General features: G+C 40.2%; 1 protein-coding gene across 3 annotated transcripts in view; it reads right to left on the bottom strand.

The window, feature by feature from the left end:
* The window catches only part of tenm4 (teneurin transmembrane protein 4), a 218,286-nt gene extending 202,035 nt beyond the window's left edge, over positions 1–16,251 (bottom strand). For all 3 annotated transcript variants that reach the window (XM_053507223.1, XM_053507224.1, XM_053507225.1), the window contains exon 1: positions 16,170–16,251. The gene's annotated coding sequence lies outside the window, so the exon portion shown is untranslated. The remainder of the gene's footprint in view (positions 1–16,169) is intronic.
* Positions 16,252–18,074: the final 1,823 nt, after the last annotated feature.

The following is an 18,074-nucleotide window of genomic DNA, read 5'->3' as shown; positions in this document are numbered from 1 at the left end:
GGACATATTATAATAAACAGAATGAGCAGCTCACCTCTCATATCTTCTGGTCTGAATCGTTCGGTTCTTTACGCTTTTGGAGTCACGTGACAAAAATACAACCGATTCGGACCAAGACTCATAAAAACGCTCAATTCTGTTTCCTGTGTACTACACTGCACAGCGTCTATGGGAGTCATGTGACAAAAGACCGAACGATTCGGACCGAAAAGACTCGAAGGGAACCACTCAATTCTGTTTCCTGTACATAATCTACGGAGGCTTTGCGATGCTTTGCGCTTCGAGACTACTTGTTCTTCTACGTCATGTTAAATACTCATTCAAAAGACTAATATCGTTCATGAATGACCCATCACTACTAAGAGTTTGTTTAAACACTTTTAGACAATGTGCAATGTGGTGATTCATCATGCTCCAAGAAATACGTCTTTGCCATCAGGGAAAGAAAGCTCTATAGATGTGATAACCTGGTCATTCAGTACATTCAGGTCATTATTTTATTGCCACATAATGCTGATGATCCTAGACCTAACCAACTAAAGCAAGCACAGATCGTTACACTGCCTGCGGAGCCTTGTACAGTGGCCACTATGCCTGATGGGCGCATCGCTTCATGCACTTCCCTTCTTAATGTGACGTCCATCTCTCTGGAATAAGGTCAGATTGAACTCATCAGACCAATCACATTTTTCAATTGCTCCAAAGTCTAATCTTTGTGCTCCCTAGCAAACTAAAACTTTTTTTTTTCTAATTAGCCCTACTGTCAAGTGGTGTTCTTATGGACACATAGCTGTTCATGTGAATTCTTGTCACATTGTGTGTGTTTATACGTGTATCTGTGTGTGTGTGTGGAATTGTTCTTACTTTGACTATTAAACATTTCTACTGTCGATTTTTTTTGTAAGGCAACTTATAAAGGGTATAGTGATATGGCAAAAATATTTTATACGCAATTTTTATGATGTACATAATGATATAAAATAATTCCAGTTTGAAAATAAAGTTACACCCAAATAGTGTTACATTATTAACAACACTAGATGCATCAAGGAATAGTAATAATTAATTTCAGTTTACAAATTTTTATGACTAATAAGTAACAAAAAACTAACAAAATTTTGCTTACAAAAGTTTTTTTCATCTTATTTTTATTGCTTCTAGTTATGACTATTATTTAGTCATATTATTACCATAAACACTTTAATGATTAATACTAATACAAATGATGAACAGTACCTGTAAGACTCCTTTGTGTTAATATTTGTATTGCAATAGACTATGTAACACAAAAGAAGATGAAAATTGAAAGACTAAAATAGAACAACAGGAGTCATTTCTTGTTACTGAAAATACAGAGCGGATTCAGTCAGTGCTTTTAACAGCTCTGATGATGTACTGTACATTATACAGTCAGAAAAAAGAAAAGCTGGAAAACAATCCAATATTCATAACGACACCACATTCGCTGTTTCTGTTCTTAATCTGTTTTACGTAATGAACAGTTTACTACAAGAAATGACAGTAGCATGAGCTGAAATCCCACCAACGCTCATGCGTTTAATTCCCAGGAGTCTTGCTCTGACAAAATAAAGCTGAACCAAATGGGAACAAAAGGCAAGTAGTTAAAGCAGCTGAATGCCCGAGCTGGCGGCGACCATTAAACGCCTCGGTACTCACACCCAGAGCCGAATGCGCACGCTGCATTTTCCCGGTCAGTTCAAAGGCACTTAAAAGACCTGACATTATTTTGCAAAGAAAAATGAAGCACCAAAACAGTAGTGCCGTCTTCTTTTAAAGGTCATTCCTCCACTCGGAGATCATTCTCTCTGCACAGGTACTGTAAAGATGAGTAGATAAACTCTCGTGACAGGCAACGATATGTTATGTATGGCTGGGTTTTAACCAAATCCATTCTATTATAGTGTAAGATACTTATTCAGATCTGTGTGTGAGACTTTTCCGGGTCATGGATTTGTAAACGTGAGGAATTGAACATGTTTAGCTAAACTTTTCTTTGCTTAAATACGTTAGAGCATCTGATGGCATGCGTATAAGTACTGTATGTTCTCCATATTACGTCAGTTGTTGACATTAAACATTAATGTCAGATTAAAACCTTCATGTACATTAACAAATATATTAGTATTAGTGTGTTACATTATATAAATCCAGGTAGGTACGCATTTCGATTCCTGCAAATCACAAAGTTACTGTCCTTGCATTGCTGGTTATGGAAAGGTCAGAGGGAAGCATGACACACTTGTTGGTGGGACCCTTTTGGAGTGCTGGGGGGGAAAAAAAGGCTATACATCCCCGTCTCTTCCTTTTCCCCTTTTTTAGGTCAGCAGCTCAGGGTGCCATTTCAGAAGGGAGTCATGAAATTGGGCTGGAAATGAGACATGGCGCTAAATGTCAACTCGTCCTCTTCCCCATCACAGCTTGACATGCTGAACTACAGCCGGCGACACGAGCCAAATGCACCGAGCTACCTTCCAGGCAGGCTGGTGGGCCTTATTAATATTTATAGAAGAACAGCTTAAGGGCAGCCCCCTTGAGAGCTATCACTCCACTTTGTGGCCTAATGCTCACAAAATATATTGACAAGTCTCTCGCAGCGCTCGCCGCCGCAAGCTGCATGCCTTTGGAGCCGGGCGCACACTTGCGCTCGGCTTGAATAGAGGCGGCTTCGGTGGGAAAACAAAGAGCCGAGTGTGTATGCCACAGGCTGGCTGATTTAACAATCTCTTCTACTTTATGGTCTAATGAGATTTCTGCTTTGAGTACTATATATATACTTATTTTATTTTATTTTTTTGCACCTCACTATTGGCTTGGTTCAGCAGCAAAGCAATGCAAAGTTGAAATGACATTTGTTCGAACTTTCTGAACTTAAGTAAACAATCCACATGGATTTGTAAATGTCAAACTGTTCACTGTTTTTATACTCAAACTTAATGAAAAATTCGAGGGAATTCTAGAAAAGATTTCGTGCTGCATTTTGTTTAATATAGAAGATTTCCAATCTAATTCTAGAACAAAAATTTATAAAAAAAAAAAAAAGTGTAGGGCATTTCTTGTAGTAAACAAATCGAACTTGCCTAATCAAAATGCTTCCTTTGTCACTCATACACTCTTTCACATCACAAAATTGTGAAGGCCACCCGGGACGTGAACACGCATGCGAATAAATGGCTCTTTTATTTAGAGGCAGACAATAAGTGCTCGCGAGACAAACAAGCTAACAAAGGTCTAAAGAAAATAAGCGGCTGTTAGCTCCTTGGTGGGACGGAGGTGAAAATCACTGGCACTATTTCTAACACCTCGATTAAGATAAAAGTTTGTTATATAACGCCTCAGTGTAGCGCTGAGAACCATTAGAGAGGACGGCCTAAGTTTTGTTTATGGATAAACAGAGTTTGGCACTGGGAGGACAACTAGCCAGCTAGCAAGTGAGAAAGAGTAACAAAGTGTGTATGTGGATGTGTGTTTGTGTGTGTGCAAGTGTTTTGGGGAGCTTAGTATGTAACCTCATTCCCAGAAATCTTCTCCCCTGCAGTGTTTAGTTCAAAACACACCTGGTCCTAATATTCAGATGCTGCTTAAGGACTTAATTAACTCAAGTGTGTGTGTGTGTGTGTGTGTGTGTGTATGTGTGTGTATTCGTATTTTGTCTTAGATTAGGACTGGAATGGAATTCAACAAGAAGATCTTCAGGAGTTGGCTATTTCTTGTTAAGCAGATTAGGCGAGATCAGAGTATCTGTGCAGAGATCGCTGTCCCAGAGCTGCAGATTTCCTTACTTTTTTTTTTTTTTTGACACTGCAGCAAACTACTTGCAAACACCCTGCTTAAAATGCATTAAAAAGTCGACGTCTTGCCACATTAAAAGCTTCAGTTCCGATGAAAAGACAAGATGTCAAGATCAAGGCTAATTAATAGCCAGAGAAGGAGTATGTTTTCATTTTGTACAGCTTTTATGAGCCATTACTAGCCACTATACCACTGCGCTGTTACACTCTGAACCTGTAGGCGTTGATTAATTTTTATAATAAAATGAAATAAAATTTTATAACACCGCAGCTCTAACCATCTGTAACTTAAAAGATTATTTCAGACATATTTATATGTTCATCCTAATGCGTCATTATTTCCATAGTGACAACATGTTCATGTGACTTCCACTTCAGTCCTGGAGGGCGAGAGTCCAGCGTGGTTTGGCGATGCTTCTGCTCAGACACGGCTGAATCAACTAATCTGTTAATTACCGGGTTAGGTGATTGGTGAATTACAAACTGTGCTGGACACGGACCCTCCAGCACTGGACTTGAAGATCACTGCTCTACATTCACGTGGAGCAGGCTAGCAGCTTACTGTCGGAGCGCCTTGTAGACTTGTGGCCTGGTAGGAATATTCATGAGGAAAGCACTACTAAACATCTCAACTCATGGTTTTTCGAGACCTTTCTTTGAATGTTTGAATATTTTACCCATATCAGAGAGCTTATCCAAATAAATATTGTATTTTAATGTGAATATGACGCAGACTTTTCATTTGTTGTCTTTATCCATTTTATTGGACTTATTTATTGATTCAGAGTGTACTCTCGTGGGTATGCTTGTGCAAAAATAAGAAAATGCACCACCTGACTGGTGGGTTGTTGTTATGACACGTGTCTGGAAATCGGCTTCCCGCAAAGCCAGACTATGCATGTAACTTAATCGAAGCGGCACTGAGATCCGCGGAGCACCGGGTGGAATCACAGCCACTGACTAGAATGGGAGTGATCATCTCTGGATACTGCGTTGTGGCTAGAACACATCATTTCCGTTCTCGGTGTAAAGAAAAAAAGAATAATGGAAAATTGTTCCTATGTTCAATTGGAAAGAGTCTCTCGAGTCAGCCCTTGATAACATTAACCATTGTAAAGTCTTTTTGCATTTAAAAAATTTTCTTTAACAACGGAAAGTATGGCGAGGAGAATATGTTGTCTAATCAGACAGTTATAAATTTACAAGTCACAAAAGAGTAGCTTATATAAGTAAACAGGACAGTCATTTTTTTATTTTTTTTTATTTTTGGTTTTTCCAGATCTGCACCCCCTGACATCAAGAAAACAGCAAGGCAAAAACTCAGGGGTGTCCTCTACTTATTAACAAGCAGCTCCTCTGTTTTTAATGACTCGAGAGACCATTCGCACCTTCTTGTTAGCTTTCGGCAAAATCCATGTGAACGGAAAGTAAGTACATGCACAGCTTTCGTATGGCACATATTTCAGTGAACTGCCTCTTCTGGTGGGCAAATTTTATTCAGATTCTACTGTATATCAAATAGATACAGTGGTAATATATTCCACTGTTCACTTTACCGGAAGGAAAAAGCTGTCCTGTGAATAAAATGAGCGCAACATCCTTGACCGTAAAGTGTACTAAACTCTACAACTCTCCATGATGCAAGAAATAAAATTAGTTCTTAGTGATTTGAACAACACCTTTACTTTTCACACCTCTGATTCTGTAGATCTCAACCCCATGATAATGACACACTGAATAATATCGGAACATTAATTTTTGCAGCCTTGATAAAATATAAATAGCACTGTACTATAATATTCTACTTAAGTCGAATCCTAGAACCGGAATTCAAAAGATGCACCTCAAGGGTCCCGGTTCGATTCCCGCCTCGGGATCTGTGTGCATGAAGTTTGCTGGCTTTCTTCCTGGTACTTCGATTATCTCCCACAGTCTAAAGACTAGATTAGGCTAATTGGCATTCCCAAACTGCCCTGAGTGTTTAAATGACCGTGTGTGTGTGCCGTGTGGTAGATTGGCACCCTGTGCAGAGTGTATCCTGCCTCGTGCCCTAAGTCTCCTGGGTCAGACTCCAGGTCCCCCATGACCCAGTATACAGGATGAAATGGTATAGACGATAAGTGAGTGTTAGCAATTTAATTAAGGTGGTCAAATAAATTTAATAATTTTAATATTTTCAAAAATCGAATATGTCATAGACCTCCTGATTATGCTTCACACACCCCACTTTAAAAAACACCATGCTAAATATTGTCAAGTAACATAATCTTAATGTTCAGTTAACTAATTAATGTGCATATCGTTTTTGACCAAAGAACATGATTTGGACTCTGACTCTTCTTGATCCATCATGTTCGGTCAGTACTGCCACTCACAACATCTGCCTAATACATCTGGGACTGTTTTACTTCCAGTTTCATCACTTACCCCCTCTCACACATGCTCCTTCTTTTGGATTTACTGAACTACTCCAAGTGAGCCTAGATGTTGGGTGAGACTGTTTACTAACCCCAGGCTCTTTTGTCTATACATCCCCTTCTACCTCCATCTCCAACCTAATTCAATTTTCTGTGAAGCCACCACCTGTAATCATTTGCAAGCTCTGCGCAGCTTCTCTGGCTGAGTGCGCCCGCTTTATTTGATGGTGCCCTTGCATGGAGGCCAAATTCCAGAGTGAGCGCTTTAATTGTGGGATCTTAATTGCTGTTGTATTAGAGAGCTTAGCAGGTCTTTCATTTCAGAGTCCGTTTTGCCTCTTGAAGCGCTTTGCCTTTGATACGCACAAATGAGTAGACAGTCCGTGGAGGAGGAGAACTACGGTGGGAGATCTGCAGCAGGAAAAACACTGATGACGTCAAGATACAAAAGACTCATTCGCTTCATGCATCTCTTTTTCACTCACTCATCCTGTAAAAGCTTGGGCTCTCTTCCCCCTCGGGTCGCTTTGTGAGCACGACGAGTGGAAAGTGCTGCAAAGAAAACGATCAATTGGACAACCAGTATGTCCTCGAATAAAACAAAGAGGAACTCGGTTTAAAACAGAACGGCGTTCGCTGGCATTTAAAAACACAAACGTGACAAAAGCCAGCCCTTGTTTCACAATGATACCTTTTCTTCTCGACGAAAATGTCGCCATTGTGTTACTTAAATCAGCAATCGAACTCTGAAAAGTTTTAGATCGGAACATCACACAGTCTAAGTCAAAAGAATTTATTTTTTCTTTGAATGAATCGGGGAAAAAAACACATGAATAGAAGCATCAATCTTTCTGCATCCTCTCCGCTTTAAAACCATCATCTGCTTTACTACTGTTGTCCCACTATGTTATTAAGTCCGTAAGATTATGTGATTATATGCTATACATTTCCTACTGCGCAGGTGCAACCACCACAGTGACATTCGAACACAGCCCTCACTTCCAGCATCCTTTCACCTGCAAATCACTAGGGCCTAATTACCTGCAAATTATCTGCCATTTCACCATCTTGCATAAGATTATTGGCCACATGATGAAACACCACGGGGGAGGCGGATCAGAGGTGAGCGACCCGCACATGCAGAAAATGTGGAATCGCTCCGATGACGCTAACGGACAGATGAAACAGACCTGGAAATGGAGCCTTCAAACAAAATAAGTGTGCCTTATTATTGTCCTCTAAACTGCCTCCAGAGAGCCGGGATCTAATTTCCCCAACAAGCCACTCTCCCTTCCTCGCTCTCTTCCTTTCATTGTATTTATCTTTTTTCTATATGTTCGTTATATACCTTTACATTTCTTATTTTATATCTTCCACTTTCTCTCTCTCTCTCTCTCTCTCTCTCTTGATATCTCTTTTTCTCTTTTTTCCACTCTGTCTACTTTTCTGTCTCTTGAGTCCTCTCTTTGTCACAGGACTGAGTGAGTTTCATCAGCTACTCGAGCTTTCTCTTTCTTTCGTTCTTTCTTTCGTTCACTCTCTCACTCTCTCTATCTCGGATTTGTTGCAGCATGGCCAATGGCGCTCTGGCGGGTCTCTCCGAATAAGAGCCACAGAAGAATTTTAATCTGTTCATCCCATGATGCAACTTCACAATTCTAATGTGAGGGCCATCTTAGACCTTTATTCCTGCCAGCATGCATCTGCACGAATCAAGTCAAGTAATAATATTAACATTTTTATTTACAAAACGTTTTTTTATATACTAAAAATATGATGCAACCAGGCAGTGAACAGTCTAGACATATGTGATTAAATTATGTGTTAAACTATACAGAAAAGTGAGGCAAATGCAGCCAGCGAGAAAATGCGGGAGAGTTATGCTTTTTGCTTCTTAGTTACATTCACAAAACATTGTTTATTTATTTGGTATCTACATTCACAGTCAATAACTTTCATTAATGAAATTATTCAAAACGCCAAACATGTGACGGCATTACAGAGTCGTACAGATACAGATCAAAAGCTTAATGTTTACATTAAACATCTGAATGAGAAAATATCTTTGATCTTTGGTGCTTTGACACCTTGGCATGGTTGTTGGTTCCAGATACAGTGGTAATATGAGTATTTCAATAAACACCTTATTGATGAGAAAAGTCAGAGGACAATGGTTCAAGCTACAGTAGCTCACATGACCACTACTTTAAACAGCGATGAGCAGAAAGGCATCTCAGCAAGCACAATGTGTCAAAGATTGAGGCAGATTGACTGCAACAGCAGAATACCTCGTCAGGTTCCACTCCTGTCAGCTAAGAACAAGAATCTGAGGCTACAGTGAGCACATAGCCACAGAAACCGCATAGCTGATGACTAGACAATGTTTTTCCACTCTTGACTTTTTACAGAGGCATTTTTCAGAGGCCTTTATCCAGACTTAAGTTTTTATCTCGTTATACATCTGAGCAGTTAGGGGTCAAGGGCCTTGCTCAGGGGCCCAACAATGGCAACCTGGCAGTGCAGGGATTTGAACTTGAGAGTTTTCTGACCAGTAGTCCAACGCCTTAACCACTGAGCTACCCTTTCCCCAACTGTGACAACAGACTCCCAAATGTATTCTTTATTTTATTTATTTATATAGAGCACTGTGTAAAATCTTGAGTCCCCATTGTTTCTTCATATTTTGCTTTCAAAGAGCCAGACTTCCTTCTATTTTTAAGAAATATTTCACTTTCGGCACGTTTTTGGTTCTCATTTACCTGACCAGTCTCAGAGGAATGTTGACCTATGAATCATTCAAGCATAAAACCATCTAACTTAAAGCATGCTCCAGTGAGAAACAGGTGTGGATGATGACAGATGATCCGGCCGACAGGTGACAGGTGATCATTATACCGGGAATGCTGAGTGGTTTTAACAGATGAGAGGAGAAATGAGGTTGCTGCAATGATGGGTGCATAAACAAACCATTTGTAAATTGTATCTTTAGGAATTTTGTAGCACTATGAAACGAGGTGTGGCTGAAGACTTTTTGCCTGGTACTTATGTTAGCATTTCAGGTGGTATAACGTTGCTGTTTCTCTATAAGCCTACAGGTAGTGCGCTCATGCATCCCAGCAGAGATGTGTGCTGGTCGGTAAAAATGTGTTTTTTTGGTTTCATTTCATTTGAAGTTACATTTTAAATTTTTAAAAAAGACATTTTGTACTGTTTGAATGATGAACTTGTTTTTTTTTATTGATTTATTGATTTATTTATATGATGTTATAATGAATGGGCTGCATTTAATAACTCAGATTCAATTGAGTTGTGAAGCTGTTAAGTAAAGCATTAGAGTTATGTAACTTGTTTTTTAAATGGTTCAAGGTTTTTTAAGAAAAACATCAGGTCATATATATATATATATATCAAATAAAAGGTGACACCACTTTTTTTTTTACTGAGCGTGCATTATTTTTATAATGTAATGTAACAGTGTAATTCCAAATGATTTTATTTTATACTTTAGATGCATTCATGTTTATTCCTAAAGGTAAAAAAACAAAAAAAGAAAATGACCAAACTTTTGACTCTTGATCTTGTATACCTATCTATTTCCGAATCCCTCTACTGTGTGATTATAATATTCCTCCATTACAAGTGTCTGCTTCTCAGACACTAAATGCACTGCTATAAATCTTCTCTTATGGTTCCTAATTGACAGCACTTGGCTACAGAAGAGAGGGCGTTAGACCAGTAAAGCCACAGCAGTTTTATAACTGCTAGCGCATTTCCTCCATTAGTCCAGACTACACAGATAATTGTAATCGTAATGGCTATGTAATAATGCACTGGTACGGACATTACTCCAGCAGATCTACGACAGCCATAAGCGATCCAGACGCCCTGTCTGACGAGGTGCGAAGCGTTATTCCGCACTCGTACACTCGACTGGATATATATGAGGCGTGTTAAAGTTTGTGACAGTAAATTAAGCTGCGGTGACAAAAGCTGAAATCCGAGTCTCGCGCGCCGAGATCATGATTAGCTTCCCGTGGCTTATGCGAATCATCACAGAAATTGCTACATGTGTAGTGTGAAATGGAGGACACAATGGACATTCTGTTAGTGACCGCTCAGGAGGGGAAACATGAGCCCTCTTGCTCTCTCTTGAAAGTGGTTCGAGTATGTATTGTCGCCCCCCCCGGCCTTTCCTGAAGCTACTTCGGTGGCTGATTCTGCCTCGTATTGCCAATGAGCAGGATGGAGTAAAAGGCCCCATTCATAGCGTAGGTCACCCCACATCTCCAGTGGAGGCGAAAGAAAAGAATCAATATGATTCAAAGATGCTTATTAAACTCCAGCCTGTGCATCTGAAGCAAAATGTTTAATAAACCCAAAACAGCTCAATTTCCTGTGGATTAAAATGTGATGTTATGCTTGCTATATTTAAAACATTTAATTACGTTTAGCTTACATCATTTTCGTATGCCTGTTTATTTATTCTGTTTATGTTGGAAAAGTTTTTCACTTACTATAAAACGAAATTAAGTTAAGGATTCCATTCCAAACATGTGTTTTAAGGTTCTACACAATCCATTTAACCATCCTAGACAAAAAAACGGATTTTCGGATTCTGTACTTAAGGTTGGTTTGTGTATAACATATCAGATTTAAGTGTATAACCTGTATAACCAGATATACCTCAGACATATCTTGGTTGTTTGGTTTGAAACTGTTTAAAAAAATTTACGAAAAAATTTTTGACAAACGTTTTGCTGATGAGATTGAATCAAGATTATTTGGACTATCCAATTTCATTGCTCATTTCTTATAAACACAAATACTAAAAAAAAACTAAAGCATTCTAAGCCCTTTGTGTTAAAAAACTTTCAAACCAGCCGACACTTAACTACAGTGTTTACTTGCGCCCAACTGGACTTACGGCGTTAATCTGACACCGGGGATTGTGTGACTGATGTGAGCGAGTCCAGAGGGCAGTAAACTCTCGAGATCAGAAAGGGCACATGCTCCAGGGCTCATGCTTTAGGTGCACCACAATAGAGTCGGAGGGCTGAAAGCTGAAGGGCTGCCTTCTTATTAAACCGGCCAAAAAAAAAAAAAAAAAAAATGAAGAGCATTCATCATCTTTCCATTGTGTATAGTGTCCCACCGCGTTGAAAACCACCTCAATCAAATTCTATTTAAACTCACGGTAGGAATAAGGTCGTTTGCAGGCCATGTGGTGCATTAGCATGTTTAAACAATGCAGACAATGCAACGAGAAGGATAAAGTGAGAACTCGGCACTGACCCCTCTTTGGCCTGGAGTGTTATCACCGCTAACGGCAAATAGAAGTTAATTGATTAATTATTCCGTTTAAAGGATCTACCGCTTTCAGATGTCAAGCAACAGCAAGCAATAACTCTTCCCAGGCTTTTATGTATTCCATGCATCACCCGCCATCCCTGATTGATTAAACTAAACTAAACAAACCACTTCGACTTCAATTTCACACCTTCAGTCATCTACATTTATCAAAGCCTTCTATTCAAATGATGAGCAACGGCAAACAAAAAAGTGTAATCCATATTACAGGAGAACAAGCCAAGTGTGTCCTCCGTACCGCACAGAAATAAGGACAAATGATCCCTAGGAATGTTTTTGTGTGTCCTGTATGAATCAGTAGACATGTGCTAGATGAGTTGAGAGTCTACCTGGCTGGAAGTGTATAGGAGGTGGGCATGCTGTGAAACAGGCCCTCTCCAAGGTCATTTGGATGTAAATGGGGCAGCTGCTGATCCTGATCCCTACTTTCAGAATGCACAATGTCTAAGACCTAAGTCCAAGTCTAAATGAGGGACAAGCTTTTCTTTTCTACCAACTGGCCAGGGAGGGGAAAAAAAATGAGGAGCTCGCATAGAAGGCCTGAATTGCATTTTGCCCAACAGCCGTGTTTAGAAAAGAATGGTGCAAAGCTCTGACAGCTGCATAACCGTGCTAAGAATGTGTCTCTCGGAATGAAAATTTTCCTGAGATTAAACAAGTTTTATTTGACAAAAAGACAGGAGTAAAAGACTGAAGAAAAGAGAGAAATATCCTTCTTTGAGCAGATCTCAACACAACACAGTGTTCCGGTGACCAGACACCATTCAATGATTCTGAAAATGAAGACGGCTACTGTTTTTTTTTTTCCTTGCCTAGCTCCCAGCTCTTGAGTACAATAAAATGCTATCTCGATAGGATGCCATTAGTCCTATGTGCGATAAATCACTGTGTGACAGACTGCAGTTTCAACTAAGCATAATGCTTCAGGCAAGTGAATACAGCACCCTCTCCCCTTTCACATCGCTCAAGTCCGTGGATAAAGAGAGCGGAAGGGTCGGCTGAGTTTTTAAGGCTCGCTTAATGCATTAATGAAAAAGCGTGACAATGATGTATGTCATATCTGCACACGTTATAAGTTGCCCGAATGTGTAGGCACGGCTTAATCCCCCAAATAAAACGGGGAGCAAATGAAGCGTTGTTAAAGAGGGTAAATTACATTCCGAGCCTTTTCTTCCAATCATTAGTGCTTGACACAGACTGCAAAATAAAGGAGGCCAACAGTGATGTATTGTTTTGACTCAGCTATCACAGGACTACAATTAGCAAGACCTAATTACCACAATTAAACAAGACCTTATTTGATAATTAACAATCTAAGCTGTTGGGTGTTACCCACAGGGGTAAAAAAAAAAATCAACTGGAAATGTTATTTAAGGGAAAGTGTATTTATAATAATAATAATAATAATAATAATAATAAGCCGACATCTTAAGGAGACATCTTACAGAAAAGTCTTTTTTTTCATTTGTTGCTTCTTTCATTTCTTTTTGGAAGTCAGACAACAGAATGAGAAGCAGCCAAACCTGCATAGTTGCCCTGACCTCTGAAGAAAAGAGGCATTTTCCCAGCTCATAAACCATCACTATCATTAAGTCTGTGAAATATCAAATCCCTGCTGCTGGTAACTGTTCTATGATTACAGATTACATGCAACTTTACAAAGCTTATTCAGCTCATGCCTTGTATTAGATATTGTCCGATAGCTTTTTGTCATTATGCACTAACAAACAACACTAAATGTTTGAACGGATAAATTGGTGGATGTTTGGCAAACTGCTGTGTGCCATTGTTCATTATGAACAACTGTGATTTTTACAGAGCAGTTGGGCATTGTTTAAATCACAGTAATCACATGTCTGGGTGGTATTTATAGCACTATAAACTTACTTACAATAAAAGCTTAATTACCTTAGCAGAAAATCCAAACAGCAAGAGTCGCACCAATTGATCTGCCATCGGGTTGTGAGTTCATAAGGGGTCACAGCTGTAATGCACTTCATTGATCAGGCTTTGCATGTATTCGCTGGCTTATAACTACAAGCCGTATCCGCTCCAACCGATAAAATCATTTGCCTTTGCTTCTCTATCCAACTTTCCTCATGCTACACTGGGCAGTGCTGAAGGGCAAAAAGGTTTGCCTTCACCAAAATAAGGAAGCTGATGAGAGTTCTGATTACTTTCTTTACAAGCTGATGAAAGATCTCGCCGCTTTGTTCCTGAAAATTTGTTCCGGTGCACATGGTGGGCTAAAGCAACATGTGTCCTGCAGGAAGTGTCATCAGAATGCAGGCTGTTCTCCAATAGGGAGAAAAGTGTAAAAACGAACCACTGTGAGGTTTATTTCGAGCTTGAAATTGTGAGTGATTTAAAAAAACAACAACAAAAAAAACATGGATGCCTACGAACTAAATCATGTTCCACTTGGAAGATGTGTGAAAGATTTGAAACAGGAAGAACAGAAAAGGAAAACAGTGGGGATCTCACTTCAGCTCTATCACACTAGGTTTCAGTGAAGTGTTCTACCAGCAAAACCACCTCCAAACAGCCGGTCTCTAAAAGCAGTGATCAAATGGTTGTGGCACTGCAGGGATGAAAGACCCAGCAGGGGTGTAATTGTCGACCGCTTTAATAAGAGGGAGAAGCAACAAAAGGACAATGAGCCACACTTCCCCATGCTCTGGCTGTCCACTTTCCAGTGAAGCCTCCTCCTTCGCTCAGTAACTGTAAAGTCTCCGCAATTATTGCATGAGAGACTGTGAGTCCCCACTGAAAGCCTCACCAGAGAGCTGAGGTAGTTCACTGTACTGCTTCCATCGTGGTTTCCTTTTTTTTTTTTTTACTGACAAAGTCTCAAAAGGCCCTCAAAAGATGGGAGTTTATTAGATGTCAAAACCAAACATCAAAACAAACATATGAAAAAGTCATCCTGGTCACGTTTGTTCATGGCGATTCGATACACTTCTCTTTACATCAAATCTTACCCATTTTTTGGAAGCAGCTTTCACATGCACATGGAGGTGTGTCTGTTACTAATGATACACCTCTTTATGCTATCCTCTGTCATGGGTAAATTAGTTGCAGAAAGATGAGATGCCAAGATGCTTAATGCAAAGGAGAAAAAAAAAAACATATGGAAAGAAGACTGAAGCAGAGTGGGAGATAACAAAGGGGGCTCTGTCTTTACTTTGTTTCCTTTTCATGCCTAGAGGCTGGGTTTTCGTAGTTCCTGTGTGCTCATCAACTTGGACCAACAACAAGCAAAAGAATAGAAGACTGCCCTGGAAAGGTCAGCCCCTACATAGCCCCACCAACTTCAGACTCATTTATTGCTATTACCCAAGTGCTTCACATGAAGCCCACAGAGTGCATGTTCCCTCGGACCTCAATCCAGCTATTGAAGCATTTGGGCCCCACTATGGCCAACGGGAGCTGCTTGAGATTTTCAGAGAGCCCCGGCACTCCATCCAGAGCAGGGAGGCTGATTAGCATTCTACACAAGTGTCCGTTTAGGGAATAGTAGCAGGGGGGAGAAGAAAAAAAGTTGTCTTATGCATGCAGCCAGTAGCATCGTAGAACTGACTTTATGTTTTCTGGCCTAGTAGTGCTCAGCTTCAGACTTGACAGAAAAAGTAATTCATGCAGTGCAAAAAAAAAAAAAAAAAAAAGGATCTTGCAGGTTTTTGCTCTAGAGCTGTGCACAACCTTTCCTTTGTCCATCCACCCTCCCTGTTTATGTTTTTGTTTTAATACCTAACCAATAATTAACATACATGATGCTGTTTTATTTATTGCAAACTTTTCTATTATCACCCACACACACACACACACACACACATCCCCTCCCCCACACAAAATAAACTGGTTCTCTCAAGTAAACCAAAGCTACCAAAAGGAATCATGCTGTAGAATTAATATCTCAGCTGTGTAGAGGTGATACGCTTTTATGAGAATCTTGTTTGCATTGACTTATCCGTGCGCGTAGGTAGTGCAGCAAGAGAAAGAAAGCACATGATGCGAGCAGCAGCGCATCGCAGCGGGTTAACAGTAAGGCACGGGGTATGAAATGAAGAATAAGAAATAGGGAATGAGATCTACACGCTTTATATATATATATATATATATATATATATATATATGACACGCGATCATAACGCAGAGTAAGGTGATTTTTCTTTGCTTTTCACCGTGTAGGCGGTAAACGCGCAACCCCATGAACATCCATGCGTGGCCCTTAGGTCTGAACGTAGAGCTTAAATCATTAAACAGTACAATTATAATCAAAAAGCATGAGGAAGCAACTTTTATCCATCAGATCAAACTGCAACCCAAAACAAGCTCAATTCTAACGTGATCATTAGACGTGCTGCAGGACCGTGAGCGCACTGAGCCCTTGCTTTGCTTTCCTCAAGGTGTGTTCTCCTACAGCTACGAACTTTACGAGCCAAATGAAACATGCTTTTTTTGCTTCTTCTTTTTATTCCTGGCCTAGGAATAACCAGAATGAATCCAGAAACACGATCTGCTGTATAACCCAGTGTGTGCATTTGCAGCATCACGAAAGAAAATGGGAGCTCACCATTCTGAAGGCAGATCCGCGTTGAAGCCTGTCGAAATCTCTGTTTCTCCCTGTCTGTTATTTTATCTTTCTTTCTTCCTTCTGTGCGGATGAAGTAAGAAGTGCAGGTGGACTTATCACTCGCACGTCGTCTCCCATGAGAGAATTACCACGCGGTGAAACGTCCAGTGCGCAGCGGCATCATTTCGGATGAGAGAGAGAGAGAGAGAGAGACGCACACACAGAGAGGGAGAGAGGGAGTCCGGAGAGGATGGACGCGGGGCGCGCGCGCGGAACGGACGCGCTGTAGCATACAGCGATGTAACAAATAATAATATTAACAAAAATGAAGCCTTCAGAACATGAAAGACTGCGGTCCAGCTCGCGCGGCGTCCTCCGCGCGTGCGTCGGGAGAGGCAGCGGGGTAAAGCGACTCCACAGCGGCCCCGTGCAAGTCAGAGCTGGCGCGTACCATGTGGGAGAGCGCGTGGGGGGGTGCGCGTCGTGTCGTGCACGAGGGTAAAAAAAAACCCTCAAAGCTTCTTCACCGGGGTTATTAGTTAGTAGACGCGCCTACGCTTGAACTATAGGCGGCGTAGCTACTAGTGTAAAACACCGTTCGTCCGTAGCCACGCAACATTACAGTACACACTATCATGTTCAGTATCGGGTCTAACCGTAGCCTGATACTCGCAAAGGAACACGGAGAACTACGCGTCTTGGCTGCGTTCTAAATCTAACAGCGCCCCACACTTTATAAATCTATACGCTTATAACTTACTTTATACTGTATCATAACTTAGATTATACAGACACCCGTGGTTTAATGGTAGCACCTATGCAGCAAAATGTGCTAAATTTACATTGCCTGGGCAAAAAGAAATCACCAACTGCATTAAACTAAGCAAGCTGGTAAGATCCTTCTGCTAGGTAATTACTGCAATGATTATTAAGTTCCAGCTGGCAATAAGTATTTTAACCCTAATTGATGCAGTGAGTTGTTTCCCATTTCCTAAACAATCATGCCATGTCAAAAAAAAACATACAGTATGATATATCATAAGGGTCATATTATTGTCCAGCATCATGCAAATGAAAGTACTAAGGAGATTGCCGAAACTACTAAAACTGGGTAAAGAACTGTTAGGAACGCATTACTGAAACCTGAAAGGAAATTGGTGGACCATTATCTCAAAGGAAGAAATATGGACAGAAAAACATTCAGAATGAGCGTACTGAGTGATCACTTAAATGCTTAGTGAAATCAAATTGTGAAAAACAACAGTAGAACTGACAGTTATGGTTAATAGTGAAAGTATGAGCATTTCAAAACGAACACTGCGAAGATAATTTGAGAGATTAGGACTAAACAGTAGTGTGGCCTTAATAAAAACCACTTATCTGTGAGGCAATTTTTTTTAAGGCATAACATTGCTAGAGAGCATAAAGAATGGTCTGTGGAGCATTGGAAAAAGGTTGTGTATTCTGATGACTCCAGATTTACCCTCTTCCAGAGTGATGCACCCATCATGACTAATTCCTACTGTACAAGCCTGTGGGGGCAGCGTTATGATCTGGGTTTGCTTCTGTTTGTCAAGTCTAGGCTCAGTAACATTATTTTCCTAAAAATTGTGTCCAGCTGATGACCTGAATGTACTGTATGTTTGCATCAACTATTTTTTATTCTTCCATGATGGCACAGGCATGGTGCAAGATTCTGGACTGAAATAAATGTTTTAACATTGATTCGCTTATCAAAATTACGCCATGGTCATAATCAGAGTAAAAGATGCTCCAACCAAATATTACAGTATGCAGAGTTCTGTTTGGTCAGACATTGTTATTCTGGTTAATCTGCAAAATTTAACTGACATGCATCCTGTGTTACTAGTAATCATTTAAAATAATCAAATATTTTTCCATGAA

Source organism: Clarias gariepinus, chromosome 11 (genome assembly GCF_024256425.1).
Source record: "Clarias gariepinus isolate MV-2021 ecotype Netherlands chromosome 11, CGAR_prim_01v2, whole genome shotgun sequence".
NCBI classification, from domain to species: Eukaryota; Metazoa; Chordata; class Actinopteri; order Siluriformes; family Clariidae; genus Clarias; species Clarias gariepinus.
This window is presented reverse-complemented; position numbering and strand designations above follow the sequence as displayed.